The sequence below is a fragment of the Arvicanthis niloticus genome, chromosome 2 (genome assembly GCF_011762505.2).
Source record: "Arvicanthis niloticus isolate mArvNil1 chromosome 2, mArvNil1.pat.X, whole genome shotgun sequence".
NCBI lineage: Eukaryota > Metazoa > Chordata > Mammalia > Rodentia > Muridae > Arvicanthis > Arvicanthis niloticus.
This window is the reverse complement of record NC_047659.1, coordinates 1,605,730-1,620,476: the sequence shown is the minus strand read 5'-3', so window position 1 is coordinate 1,620,476 and position 14,747 is coordinate 1,605,730. Positions and strand designations below refer to the sequence as shown.

The following is a 14,747-nucleotide window of genomic DNA, read 5'->3' as shown; positions in this document are numbered from 1 at the left end:
TCCCCTCTTGCTGTGCTTGCAGACAGGCAGGGCTTCAGACAGAGCAGAAGCACACCCATAGCTGCTCAGCATTCAGAGAAAAGTTCAAGAGTAAAAATTAATACTAGTTTTGATCTGTCTGCGATAATCTTTAAGGAGGTGAGATAACTAAGGTTAAAAGTCTTTGAGCAAAGCCTATACTACGTTCATCCTTAGCCTTGGGAAGGCTTCACCTAAAAAGCCCCTATAAGACATAGCAATGAATATCTCCATAGCCTATTACCTCTGAAACTGCCTTTATACCCTGCCTTCAAGGCTGGCCACATGGTTTAGTTCACCACTGCTAAACTGCAGCAAGAGAACACTGCTCATAGTGATTTTGTGTTTATTTGCTTGTTTGTTTGATTTTGGTTTGGTTTTGTTTGGTTTGAGGTTTAGGCTTTTTGTTCCACTGGTTTGAGGTTTTGATATTTATTTTTCTTTTTTTTTCTGGTCATTATTTTGGTATTTTGCTGTGGCTATATGCATTGGCTATACTGATCTAGCTGATTAGAGAAATGGCTGCATTTTTTGTGAATTAAATAATTTTCAAAGACTTCACACTTTGACAGCTATTGTCACCATGTGTGTTGTCACACTGCTGTATCCCCAGAATTCACAGACAGAGATGGATCTCTATGAGCTTCAGGCTACATTGTGAATTCCCAGCCAGCTAGCCAGTTCTACACAGTAGTTTTTAGGGGGCATGGAGATCATGGTCTACTCTGTGAATACCCACTTATTGATGAAAACTGTATCCACACCGTACCCTTTAGGTCATATGTTTAGATACCCCTAAAATAGGTGCAGGTATTCACATGGTCCTGAAATAGTCATGCAAACAAAATTAATGAGAGTCACCACTGTATTGTTCTAAAGCCTCTTAGTAATGAATATTCATTCAGAGTTTTTTTTTTTTGTTTTTTTTTAAGAAATCCAGAGCTATTTGCCTCTCATGTCCTTGAAATACAGCCTCGGGGATAACTATAAAGTTGAAATAATGACTTCCCAGATAAAGACTTCCCAATTTCCATGTTGAGAATTCCCACACATGTTGAGATGTGGCTTTATTTTTAGGTAATATTAGTGTGGCGACACATTTGGAGCTTTTGTGGTGTTGTTTGGTTTTGGAGGGTTGTTGTTTGTTTTCTTTTATTTATATGTGTCTTTCCCTGCTGGATGTCTCTGCACCACGTGCATGCATTTCCTCCCGAGGCCTGTAGGGGCTGAAGGGGCGTTCAGAGCTGGGCTGCCTTGAGTACCTCTGCATGCTTGCCCACTCCTGAGACCAGCCTCACCCCTCCTAGGCCCTAAGCAGATTCCCAAGGCCTATAAAGGCAGGTTGCATGGGGCCTGCGAAGAGACTTGGGACTCACCACTTCTCCGTGGGATCCCAAGGCAAGGCACTTGGTGTCCTGACTAACAGTCCCATGTGGAGCCTAATTCTCACTGCAGAGCATAGCCTGCTCCGCAGACCCCGCCCTTGGCCTCCATGTACACAATGCCAACTGCTGGCTTCTGCCAGCAGGGGTCCCCAGTAGTGATCCATCTCAAGGCAGGGCGACCCAGAATTAACTGGAGGGATCCTGGAAACCTACTGACTCCTGGGACATGTTCCATTCCAGGATCAGGTCTGGAAGAAATCTGCAGTTGTGCATTTTGCAGGTTGCCGGTGATACTGTACTAATCCTAGATCACACTTGGAGACCACCTGCTCTGCAGCTAACATGTGCTTGGTGTCCAGACATGTAGCAGTTTCCCAGAGAACTGTTAGCACAGTCAAAGAATGAATCTGAGTTAGTGAGTGACTTTTACACCAGATTTACTCCTTCCCATCTCACCTTCCAATCTCTTCTATTAAGGACAGCTTCCCAGAGCAATCAAGTATTAGGAACCAAAAAATAAAAATAAAAATAAAATAAAAATGTTGCTGTCAATAAGGTGAAAATTTCAGAAGGAGGAAGTAGAGAAAGTGTCAGTGGGGAATCTACTCCTCTGAAATGAAGCCGTCCTCAGAAATTACTGACTGAGATCTCAATAACAGCATCTCAGGAATTTCATGCACAGCATTCCCAGACTAGGCTGATTAGGAAATGTAAAGAAAAATAAATGCCTGTCAACATTTTCCATGATTACCCTTGTTTTTCCACACAGTGCCAAATGGTGTTTTAACTATTTAATTTATATCATTTTATTTTTTTGAGACAGGGTCATCATGAGCTTTGATTAGCTTAGATCTCGCTATTTATTTATTTATTTATTTATTTATTGTAGGTACATGAAAGAATATTATGATACCCACGTGGTGGTCAAATGATAACTCAGTGTGGCGGTCACATGAAGCAAGGGTGGAGAGGATTTCAAAATAAACCTGTAGCTCTGACTTCACGGACCCTTTTACAGAGTTCTGAAGACTCAACTCAGATTCAACACTGTAACTCCCAAGGTAGGTCTGGGTCTTGTTTTTAATGTGACCCTGGTTCCCAAACTGCCCCTCTTTCTGATATCAGTCTGCTTCTGCCTCCTGAGTGCTGGGATCAAACAGATTTTCTGCACTCCACTGTTCTGCATATTTTAATGCTTCTTACATAATTTTTGAATTCCCTGACTTTCATCAGAGTGTAAAAGACCTTTGAAGATTATGTTACCCTGGGCTGACACCTTGTGGTAAAATCGACTCTTGCAGCTTCTATTTCTAAGGATGGAAGAAACATCATTAAAAGGAGGGTTAGAGAAACTGCTAGTGAGTGGGATAAGGCCCACAACCACAGGGAAAAGGGTCCAGTTCTGAGCACCCAGCTTGTCCTTCAGTGTCCCCGTCGCTGGCTAGAATCTTTATAATAAAGTTGATACACCAGAAGGTTAAAGAAATTAGCTCCTACAAATAAGTCTGTACACCTAAACTGCACTCAAATACTTTTATCACATTTATTTATTTATTTATTTATTTATTTATTTATTTATTTATTTATTGTAGGCATGTGGATGAATGTCACTGTACTCATGTGGAGGTCTGATGATCACTCGGTGTGGTGGTCACAAGAAGGAAGGGTTGAGAGGACCTCAAAATAAACCTGTAGCTCCAACTCCAGAGACTTCTTTCCTCTCACCAAGCAGTTCTGCAGATTCAACTCAGACTCCAGAAACTGTAACTCCCAAGGTGGTAGGAAACATTTGCAATTCACCATCTGAGCTGGGTCTCCAACCCGAGTATTGTTTTCTATGTGGTTCTAGGTCAAGGGCTTCCCAACTTGATGAATCTATGTGCATTTGAAGAATAATTTCAGGACTCCTATAGAGTGTGGGATGCCATTTTAGAGGTGAATGGAGTAACGTGGTATGAAAGCAAAAGGAGAGAAGACACTACAGAGACTGATTATAATGGGAGGGCCCAGAAAAAGCAAGGCTGAACGTGATTGTTACATTTTGTATCACGGCTGAATATCACATGGAGCCCATTGAGATATGTTAGTGTGGCTAAAGAATTAAAATTAAAAATAGCTAGTTGGGGTACTGCTTAGCTCCAACACAGGTCTCCAAACCCTAACACAATCTGATTTTGTTTTTAATCACGGAGAAGTAGTTAAATGCTTTACCATAACTGAAAAACCACCCTAGCTGTAATAACACCTCTCTTCCTCCCCCATCTCCCCTTCTTTCATCTCTCCCCCTCCTTCTTTCCCCTCCTTTCCTTTCTTTCTGTTCTTTTTTCTGGGGATGTGAGCCCAAGACTTCATGGAGAACTACTGATCCAGAACATGCAGGCACTAAGGAGTCTGATCAGGATCTGCTTTCTCTCAGTGCTGATGACGTCCTGGCCATAGTCATGTTTGGCCTTCATTCTACTTTGGGTAGCATCTGTTCATTTCCATGTATTTCTGCTTGCTCAGGGCCTTCACATTCCTAAGAGAGGATAGATCACTTACACACAGCAACACAGACCACTTCTCAGCAGCTTTTCTGAGTTCTTATAGCACCTTAGCTCCCTATTTCTTGTTTTATTTTAAACACAAAACTACCTAAGTGCTAATATACATATTTTTAAGGGTTTGCTCAGGTGTAATTGAAATGCTAAGTTCTGAACCCTTGTTGACCTTGTTGCTCCAAGATAAAAGGATCTTCATGTACACCAGCCTTTGTTGTGTAAACCTTGCTCCCCAATTTAAAACTATTGGTTAAATGAAACTGGCAAAAGCCAATTACTGCGGAGAAAAGAGTGAGGTAAAGTGTGAGTTACCAGGCTGTGGGGGTGGGGTGTGGGTCACAGGTAGGGACCACAAGGAGAAGAGAGGATTGAGATAGGAGGAGATAGTATAAAGATACAGATAGAAAAAGGCAGGGGAGGAAGAGGAGGAGAAGTAGAAGGAGACAAAGAAAACAGGAGGTCTTCTTTAGTCCTGATGGACAGGGAGCAGGTGTCAGACTGTGATGCCTCTCCAGGATGCCAGACTGCTGCAGCATCAAGAACCCAGAAAATTTTCAACATCAAGTATTTGAGGAATACAGTGGGGTAGTAGCCAGATCTTGGGGGTCAGTATTTACCATTTGAATACATAGCAGTACCAGATCAACCCCCTATATATTCCTTCAGTATATTAATAAGTACTTACTAAGAACACTGTGTTACAAGAAAACCTACAGAATCAACTAATGTGGGGTCATAGAGGCTCACAGAGACTGAACTGACAACCAGGGAGCCAGCATGGATCTGACCTAGGCAATTCTGCATATGTTATGGTTGTGTTTACTTTGGTCTTCTTGTGGTAATCCTAAGAGCAGGAGAGGAGGATGTCTCTATCTCTTCCTTTTGCCTCTTTAAGGACACTTTGACTCCTACTGGGTTGTGTAGTTCCAGCCTTGATATGAGGGGAGGTGCCTAATCTTGGTGCAACTTGATGTGCCATATTTGTTTGACATGCCTGAGAGGCTTCCCTTTTTCTAAAGGGCAAAGAAGGAGGAGTAGATGCGCCAGAAGCAGAGATAAGGGGAGGATCAGGAAGGAGAGGAAGGAGGGGCAACTGTGGTCAGGATCTAATAATCTATGAGAGAACAAATAGTTAAAGAACACTGTGTTACATGCAGTGTTGTGTTAAAACCCGTAAATTCAACCTCGTTACTGAGAGTCCTGCAAAGACATTGTACTTGGAAGATAAATATCTGTAATCAAAGTGCAAGAAAACAGAAAACAGGAAATGTGGAAGCTATGTTTAATTTCACTCCAAGTTTGAACTTTCTATCAGCTTCATTTTGCTGCTTTGAAAGCATTTGAAATGTGGGTATATATTCAGCATACTGATGCAAAGCCTTCTGCATCCCGTAGAGACAGTACCCAATGACTGTCTGTGTGTATGTGTCTATAAACATATGGGGAAATAAATGCATGACTTGGAGCTATGGTTAAACACAGGACAGACTTTTGTTAGAGAGAAGAGGAAATGGAGACAAATCTGCTTCTCCATCTTTTCTTCCCTTACCTTGATGGAAAGCCCTGCTGAGGCTGTGCACTGAGGAAGAACTGGGGAAAAGGCAGAGGGAGTCTTCACCATGTTCTTCCAGTAATCTAAAATGGTTTGGGAAAGAGAAAGGAGGTAGTTGGGGCAGCAGTGGACTAACAGACTCAAGGATGGGAACACAATGAGAGAGGCATTCAAGATGGAAGGAAAAGTGAACAAGCAAGGCAGGTAGTGAAGAAAAGTGAAGTAAAGCCTTGCACAACACAAGGATGTGTAAGAATGTAATTTCAGGTCTCAGCTTGAACTTAAAATTAAAAGATTCTTAAGTTTGAGTCAAATATTAGCTGCCCCAGAGGCACATCCCAGGAAGAGCACATTCCAAAGACTCAAACAAACATTCCAGGAAAAAAAAGACCCAAGATAGGAGTCTATGAGCCAGTAACAAGTAAACCTTGGTAAACAGAAGCTACTTAAGCTGACCTTCTTTGTTGTAAAAAAGATAAGGTGTAAATTTGAGTTACTTAGAAACCAGGCCTGGGAACAGAAACCAGGCCTGGGAATGGCTGTTGGAGTTTGGCCTTTATGGTTATTGTTAAGAAGTAACTGTATTAGTGCCCTCATAAATTTTGTAAAAATAGTATATAAGCTGCCCTTAGCTTTAATTTGGGGTTCTTCTTGCCTGCATACAAGAGAACCCTAGTATCCTGGTTGTCATCTGGTCATCTCATGATTAAGAAACCTCATGTTATTGCAAGGAATCCTGTCCTTGAGTGTCTCTGGGGGAGCATGTTCCCTGGTTTTGTATCTTTAGAGTCCAACAGATGGTCTTTGAGCAGAAACCCAAAATTCTATGATTTTGTTGAATATGTTTTCAGTGCCATTGAACTGGTATTCTTCACCCTCTTTTATTGCTATTATTCTAATATTTTTGATCTTTTCATTGTGTCCTGAATTTCCTGAATGTTTTGGGTTACAGGTATTTTACACGTTGTATTTTCTTTGACTGACTTCTCAATATCATCTGTGGTATCTCCTATGCCTGAGATTTTCTTTTCTATCTCTTGAATTCTGTTGGTGTTGCTTGCATCTTTAGCTCCTGATCTCTGTTGTAGGTTGTCCATCCACAGGGTTGCCTACATCTGTTATTTGTCTAAGGTTCTTTTGCTCTTGTGTTTTCTTGTTTTTTTTTTATGTATTTACATTTCAAAATGTTATCGCCCTCCACAGTTTCTCCTCCATAACACACTTTTATACCACCTCCCTATGCCTTTATGCAGGTGCTGCCTCACCCACCCACCCATTCCTGCCTCAGCACCCTAGTATTTCCTACCCTGCACATGGAGCTTCCACTGGACCAACCTCAGCTGCTCCTTTCCTAAAAAGGGTCTCTCAGAGCCTGGAGGTCCTGTGGTTTACAACCAAGGGTATAGATCACAACACCCAAAGAATGATCCCATTCTATAATTGCCATGATGGCAAACACTTAATGAAAATACACATATGATAAAAACTTATCTTTGATGACCCTTATTGTACTTCATCTTACCTTAGCTTCTGTAAGTACTTTTTATTAACTCATTAAACAGAGAAATTATCCTCTCATTAGTCATGATACATTTGTCCTACTCTGACATTTGATACTGGGTCTGAAGAACACAGTGAATAACTTTTACCAGTGTTGAAAAACACAAGATTTCTGGGAGCATTATTTTTTAAAAATTATTATCTAGATTGTGCCTCAAGGGAAAAGAACTCCAATGCCTGAAGCAATCATGCTAATTCCCCACACTACACAGCAATCTATTCTTCCCAGATGAATCCAGTTCTTCTTCTTCCTCTTCATCCCAGGGTCAAACATATATAAATACCCTTAGAAAACACTATGGCCCCCCTTATAGATTGATATGATTGATTCAGAAATTGAAGCCTTGGTCTCCTAAATCTGTGACCTTGCTTAATAATAGACTGTATGGTAGTTTGAAAAAGAATGCCCCCCACAGGCTCATATGCTTGAATGATTAGTCACTGGAGAGTGGCAGTGTTTGAAAAGGATTAGGAGGTGTGTCCTTCTAAAAGATGGACTTTGAGGTTTCAAAAGCTCATGCTAGGCCCAGTTCTATACCTGCCTTTATGCCTACAGCTCTCTACCAGTGCTCCAGTGTCTGACAGCATATTGACATACTATCCACCAAGAGGATAATGTGCTAAACTCCTGAAACTGTAATTGAGCCCTAGATGAAATGCTTTCTTTCACAAGAGTTGCCTTGGCTATGCACAGCACTCGAATATTATCTAGGACAGAAAAATTAGACTCATAACAATGTAAGATGGGGTCTTACAAGGGTCAGATGGATCTGTGCCTTAGTCACTATTTTCCTTTTTGAAACCAAATTCCTGACAAAAAGCAAGTTAGGACAAGTCTTATTTTGGTTCACTATTGGGTCATCATGGTGTGGAAGATGTGATGACAGGCACGTAAAGCTGCTTGCTCATTTCTTAGCCAATTAGGAGAAGGGGTAAATGGAATTCCAGCACACAGCTAACTTTCTAGCTTTCTCCCTGTCTCCTTCTTAATTGTGTTTTTAATTAAAGTATATCTATAACATTCCCTCCTCTTCACTTCAACTACACCTGTGTGTCCTACTCACTATCAACTACACAGTCTCTTTTTTAAAATTACGCTTGTTATACACACTAGAATAAATATATAAGTGTAGCCTGATAAGTCCATGTATTGTTGTCTACTTGTTGATGTTTTGTTATTCTATTAGAGATGTCTATTGTGTAATAGATAACCAGTAAGAGGGCTCATGCTGGAGAACACTAATTCTACCTCTCTCACCTGCTGTTAATTGCCCACAGCTCTTTATTTAGATCTGGAACCATGTGAGACTACTCCATCCATGTTGGCATGTCAGCAGATGTTATCATTGTTCAGGTCTCATTTCAGCAGCCATATTGTTGAGATATTATGGATGTGGCTTCCCTGTGATGTCAAGAAGACAAAGTCTCACAGCAGACTTGCTAGTCCTCAGACTCTTACAACCTTTCTGCCCCCACTTCTGAGATGGCCCCACAGCCTAATGTATAGGGATTGTGTTGTACATGTATCAAATGGTGCTGGGCAGCCTAAAGTGAGTAGTTACCTGCATTTTGATGAGCATGGTCTTTGTCTGCTGCAATAAGAAGCTTCTTTAATAAAGGGTGAGAGCCTTACTTATCCATGGATAGAAGGATAAGTACTCAGAATACAGTTAGGATTTGTGCTGGTTTAGGAAAGCGGCAGTAGCATGTTCCCCAAGACCCATATCCTGACTACTCACAAACAGTTGGCTAAGTTGACAGTTGTCGTTTCCCTCCTGTTGAGCACTCCTTGAGTTCAATTACACAGTTGTTGGTTACCACCAAGATATAAGTACCACTTTTACACCTTTGGAGAGAACTTGCCATGTTGTGGTTCACTGGCTTTGTAGGTAGAAGTATTTACTGCTTTCCTGTCTTTACAGCTTGCATTTCACCCTCTGGTAGTGTGAAAACTACTCAGAGTGGAAGCTCTGGGTCAGAACTTGCTTGAATTCTTTAAGTCTTATGTTAAAATCTGTAGTATCTTCAGCAATGGGGACTTACCTTCAGATCCTGGGAGGCAACCAAAGACAACATCTGCTATTCAGTTTCTGACTACCTACCCATAGTGTCCTGATCAGCCTACAACTGATCATAATTAGTGGATCTAGAGATGAGAAGCAAGGTGGATGGCAAGAATAAAAGAGATGTCAGGCTGCATTGAGAGTGTTAAAACAGACTCTAGGAGGGGGCAGCTTCAGTGAGACAGCACATTTAAGGGGAGATCATAGGCTATTTAAACCTTTGGAGGGTGAGTAAAAGCTTTCAGGTTGAGTGTATATCATTGGCTGGGGCCAGTGTGCTGAAGATGCCTCATTAGTACAAGGAGGAATTCCAAGTGATGCTAGAGATGACCTTATAAGTTAAAGGGAAGTTTACCCTGGCTATTTAGCTATATGATCTCCTATGGCGGGCAAATATGAGGGCATGGATCTACATGCACTGCGACAATTAGGCTTGGTCATTTTCAGAATATTAATCTTACCAGTCTGTGGTTCTGTGAGATCTTTCTACCCTCTACTGTCATCTTCAATTTCTTCAGGGTTTTAGACTTTAGATGTCTTTTATGTACTTGGTTAGGTTTACTCCAAAATATCATTTGCTTTTGTAGGCTGTTGTGAATCCAATTGTTTCCTTGATTTCTTTCTCAGGGTATATTTATCATTGTTAAATATGCTGGCTAGTTTATGATCAACTTGACATTAGCTAAAATCAATTGAAAAAAGAGAGGCCCTCAACTGAGAAAATGCCTCCGTAAAGTTGGCCTATATGCAACTTTATTGGACAATTTTCTGATTAATTATTGTTAGGAGTGGGTCCAGCCCACTGTGGGTGTTGCCAACTGAAGGCCTGATTCTGAATATTATAAGATAGTAGGCTCCATAAGAAGTAAGCCAGTGAGCAATGTTTCTCCACGGGTTCTATTTCAGTTTCTGCCTCCATGTTTCTGCCTACGTTTAGACCATAGTCTTCCTAGTGACTTCCAGGCAAATGAGTGTTGTTACAGAAGCAGAACTAAACATAACAAGTGGATCATGAAAATACATTAAATTTATTCAATACCAACTTAAAGTGGGGGAGTAAATATAAATACTATATAAAATTAGTAAAACAACAAATTAATAACATAACAAAAAATAAAAAACAAAACTTCAAAACAAAGAAACCATATACTCAAAGCAATCAAAATTCTAACCAAATAAAAAAAAACATTATAATTAAACTAAGAAGCATTCTTTAGCTGCAGATTTTACAGCACAGACCTACAGCCTGTTACTGGCCTTGTAAATATTGTCCAAAGTCTGCCAACGATGGTAATAATCACTTCAACATGTGCACTCCTTGTGAAGAGTTGTGTCTGAGGGAAATCTTGACCTGGTCTGCCTGTTTAAGCTTCAGGAGGATTATTTCAGACCTAGGGGAGGAAGAGACAAAGGCCTGTTGAGGACTTGCCATGTCAGCTATCCAGGAACCACCAGCTTTATTGAGCAATACAATCCAGTATGACCTTTCAGCCTAAGATGATTCCATGTATCCCCAAAGGAGAAGAGCCACAGAGCACCTGGGCCTGGGATTTTTCTCAGATTTAAAAAATGGCTTGAAAGTTAACAGTGAACTACACACTGTGCTGGAGTTAAAATAAAACACCACATTTCTCCAATGGTCCATATATATTATACTGAAAAATAACTGTGTAGCAATGTCTGAATCAAACACAATACAGAGGCCTTCTAGGGAACCTAGCCACCATTGAAGTGAAGGCTCTTATTATATCTGGAGTGCAGGAACCTGCCTGGTTCTACTTGTGAACCCCTTCATCTGTGAATCCCCAGAGAAACCATCTCACAGGAAATCCATGCTCACTGAAGACATACTATAATCAGCAAGAGTGTGCTGCATGCAAATCTTCCCAAGGGAAAGCCTTGAACTTTAAAACAAATATTCATGAAGGAAAAAGGATACCCCTGCTATGTTTATAGTTACTGTGGTATTATTTGTGGGGTGACTTAAGGGACAACAGGCTCAGGTCATACCAGAGAGCTCAGAAGTGAAGAAAGAGTACACAATCGACACAAACTCTGTGGATCACAAGAATGATCATGGACAGGAGTTCTTTTAAACTAGATCAGAACAATATTCTGAGCTGCTCCTAGGTGACTGAGGCAGAGAATCATGTGGAAGGCCTGAGACCCAAAAATACAGTTATACAGGTATAGGAAATCTTCTTGGCTCCTGCTATCCCATCCTAGTACCTCATATCTCAGAGACAGCAAAATGATCCTGCATTGTTTGAGCACAGCAATGGACACACACACACACACACTAACACATACATAGACACATACACAATCACACCCATAGACAGACACAGACATTCCTGAACACACACAAGCACATGTTCATACATACAGTTGCAGGAACATTTTGACTTTCCCTGATCTTGTTAATATAAGAGATCATCCAGGACACTATAAAGCCATAAGAAATAAACACTTGAATTGAAAAATCCTGGAGACATATCTCAGCGGTTAGGAGCACTGATTTGTCTTCTGCAAGTCCTCAGGTCAATTCCCCAAAACCGCAAGTTAGCCTACAAACCATCTTAGTAAAATCAGATGTCCTCTTCTGGTGTGTCTGATGAGAGAGACAGTGTACTCACAAACATAATCTGATTAATTAAAAAAAAAGAAAGAAAAAAAGAAAAAAAAAAAAAACCTTGAATGGGACATGAACATGGTAGTCATAGCCTATAGACAGCTCAATAAAATAAATGCTTTTCCCTAATAAACAAAGGATAGAAATATGGAGTTTTGCCCTGGTATGAAAGCCTGCTTAGGAAGTTCCCAAGGCTGTGCACAGTAGGCTTGGTTCCCAGCAAAGGCACATGGGATCAGGGTGGACAAGCTAGTTCCTGCCTCTGGCTCCCTGTTTCTCAGGGACTCTAAAGTTAGCAGCATCTTCCAATAGGCCCTCCATTTTCCACAGCCTGTGTGGCTTTGTAACCAAAGCTATGAGCCCAGACAACTAGGAAATCTCTGTAACCAGGATGCAAAGTGAGACCTTTTTTCAGTTAAGGAGATTCTGTCAGGGATATTTTGTGGAAAATACGTCTGACTACTTCAAGACCAAAAGGTGGTATGTATGATCACCCTAGGCAATAGTTCATGGAAGGGCTGTACTACAGTATACTTGTTCACTCCTTGACTGAAGAACATCTGGATAGTTTCTACTTCAGGGCAGCTCTGTGGAGTACCACTACAACCATGATTTGCCCTAATTTCTCTGTGGACACCTACTTCTTGTTCTGGAGTGGCTGGGTCAATGGGGACTAGAGAAACTATACATTTTCTGAAGAGTTGGACATGGCTTCTCACAGGGCTGCCCCATTTTATATCATCAGCCATGTCTGAAGTTCCTCTTTTCTTCCAGCCCTCCTTGAGGATGATTTTAACTCAAACCAAATCACTTTTGAATGACAGCCTTTACAGAGTGCTACAGACAGAACACAGGGTGAGTGCTTTAGACTACCAGGAGCCTAAGGGGCTGTCTGAGGCAGCCCTGTTCTAGCACCTCATCAGAGGTATGGGCCTTCTTCTTGCTGCAGATGCAACACCAAGCAACTCAGTGTTTCACAGAGTTATACCCAGGACAAACTCCAAGGCCAAAGATAACTGAGTCAAGCTTAGGCAAAGTTGGAAAAAATGGTAGGCAGGAGGTAATGAGGAAAACAAACTAGGATGCTGAGAAGATGCAATGAGCCACCTGACCTTCCAGCAGGCAGTCACTATCAGCAGGCAGAGAGGTGGACACAGACCCTTAAGCAGCTTTGTTGACTCTCAGGCCCATGGATTTGACACAGCAGCCTCCTACTCACCTCCATGTACTAAAGTGCTTTTTTTTCTTATAAATGATTTCAATATGGGTAAATAGATTTCCCTCTATAACCAGTTTCAATAGTGATAAATATATTTCCCACTACCAATGATTGACAATCTGACTTTAAACCACTATTTGTCTCTTGTTCTAATGAGCTAGGTGTAGCAGCATGATGACCTGCTGCTCTGTTTCATGTTTCCTTGATGCAAAGTGAACTGACACTGACACTGTGGTGAGCCCCACACTCCCATCTTAGAACAAGAGGCTGGTGTTCAGGTCCATAAGTTTCCTTTGAAAAGGACCACCTTGGGGCCACCTTTTGTCTCATGTGTGCAGCCAGCTGTTGCTGAGCACCCCTTTGTGCCCCATATCCTGCTGTGGTTACAGGAGTTACATGTCTGCTTTGTGGTTGTTCCTCACATGGGTGGGCCTCCAAACCCCAGGCTAGGAAATTGTAATGAATGAAGGAAGGACTGGGAAGTAGAAACTGAAGTCACATGGTAAGATTTCAGAAGGGTGGGCTAGGCTAAATGTGAAATTATTGACTTTTAAGTGTTGGCAACATGGGTTCTGTTTGTTTGATAAAGGGTTGAATAACTCAACTGTGGGTTATGTGGAGCCTAGGTGTCTTGGGTAAGACCCATCCTGGCAAACAAACGCTCTCCTCCTTTCCCTGCTGATTTCAACTGAATGACAAGAAAGATCATAAGAAAGCACAGTGGGCCAATTGTGTATCTGACACCTGGAGCAGACAGCATTAGCTTCTTCTAAGTTAAGAAATTGTTTTCTTACAACAGCAACAAGAAAACTCAAAACAATGAAACATATAAACATGTTCTTCCTCTCTGTGAGTTATGTAACCTTGTAGCAGTTACTTGAGACAAAGCAATTCGAGGAGCTCTGCCTGGGAGGTGACAGAAGATTCAAAGATGCTGGTCAGACAGCTTAACCAAAACAGAAAGCCTGATCAAAACCACATGTAATTAACTGGCCTCTCAACAGGCACATCTATATACATATTGTCACAGACATGCATATGACTCCCCCCTCCCCCCACACACACATACCAGAAATCATAAGTTAGCAGGAAACAGTAAGGAGACCAAAATGCAGGAAGAACCACTGAATGTAGACTGTGAATATCTGATGTTTCATGTGAGACCCAGGACTCTGTAATCCATCCCGTGTGGACTAAAAAAAATTAGTAACTTCTGCAGACTAGGTTGAGAGAGTTTGAGAAATCTTTTTCTTGAAGCCTCACATCTCTCACCCCAACCCTCAGCCTGAGAGAAGTCTTTCAAACATCGCTGTTCATCCAGTCAGCTGCTGAATACAAGCTACAGGAAAGAACTCTAGCAACAATGACACAAACCAGGACTGATGGATGAGCTATCTGTCAGGCTCTGTCAGTATGAACCAAGGTCTAGGCTCAGTTAGGAGACCGTCTTGCAATGCAGGGTTGAGGAAGAGAAAAGACACAAGACCTCTCCCCCCACCTTTTTTTCTTAAATAATTTTTGTTAGATATTTTATTACATTTCAGATGTTATCCCCTTTCTTCATCTTCCCCACCCAGATACCCCCTATCCCATCCCCCTCCTCCTCCTTCAATGAGGATGTACCACCACTGAGCCCGCCATACACCTACATGCACTTGAATTCTCCCACACTGGGGCATCTAGCCTTCATGGGACCAAGGACCTTCTCTCCCACCTATGTCTGAAAAGGCCATCCTCCCCTACATATGCAGCTGGAGCCATGGGTCCAAAGCAAACTA

General features: G+C 41.5%; 1 protein-coding gene across 1 annotated transcript in view; it reads right to left on the bottom strand.

Moving 5' to 3' along the window:
* LOC117704546 (disks large homolog 5-like) overlaps positions 1-14,747 on the bottom strand; it is a 74,059-nt gene that overhangs the window by 55,658 nt on the left and 3,654 nt on the right. The window lies entirely within an intron of this gene.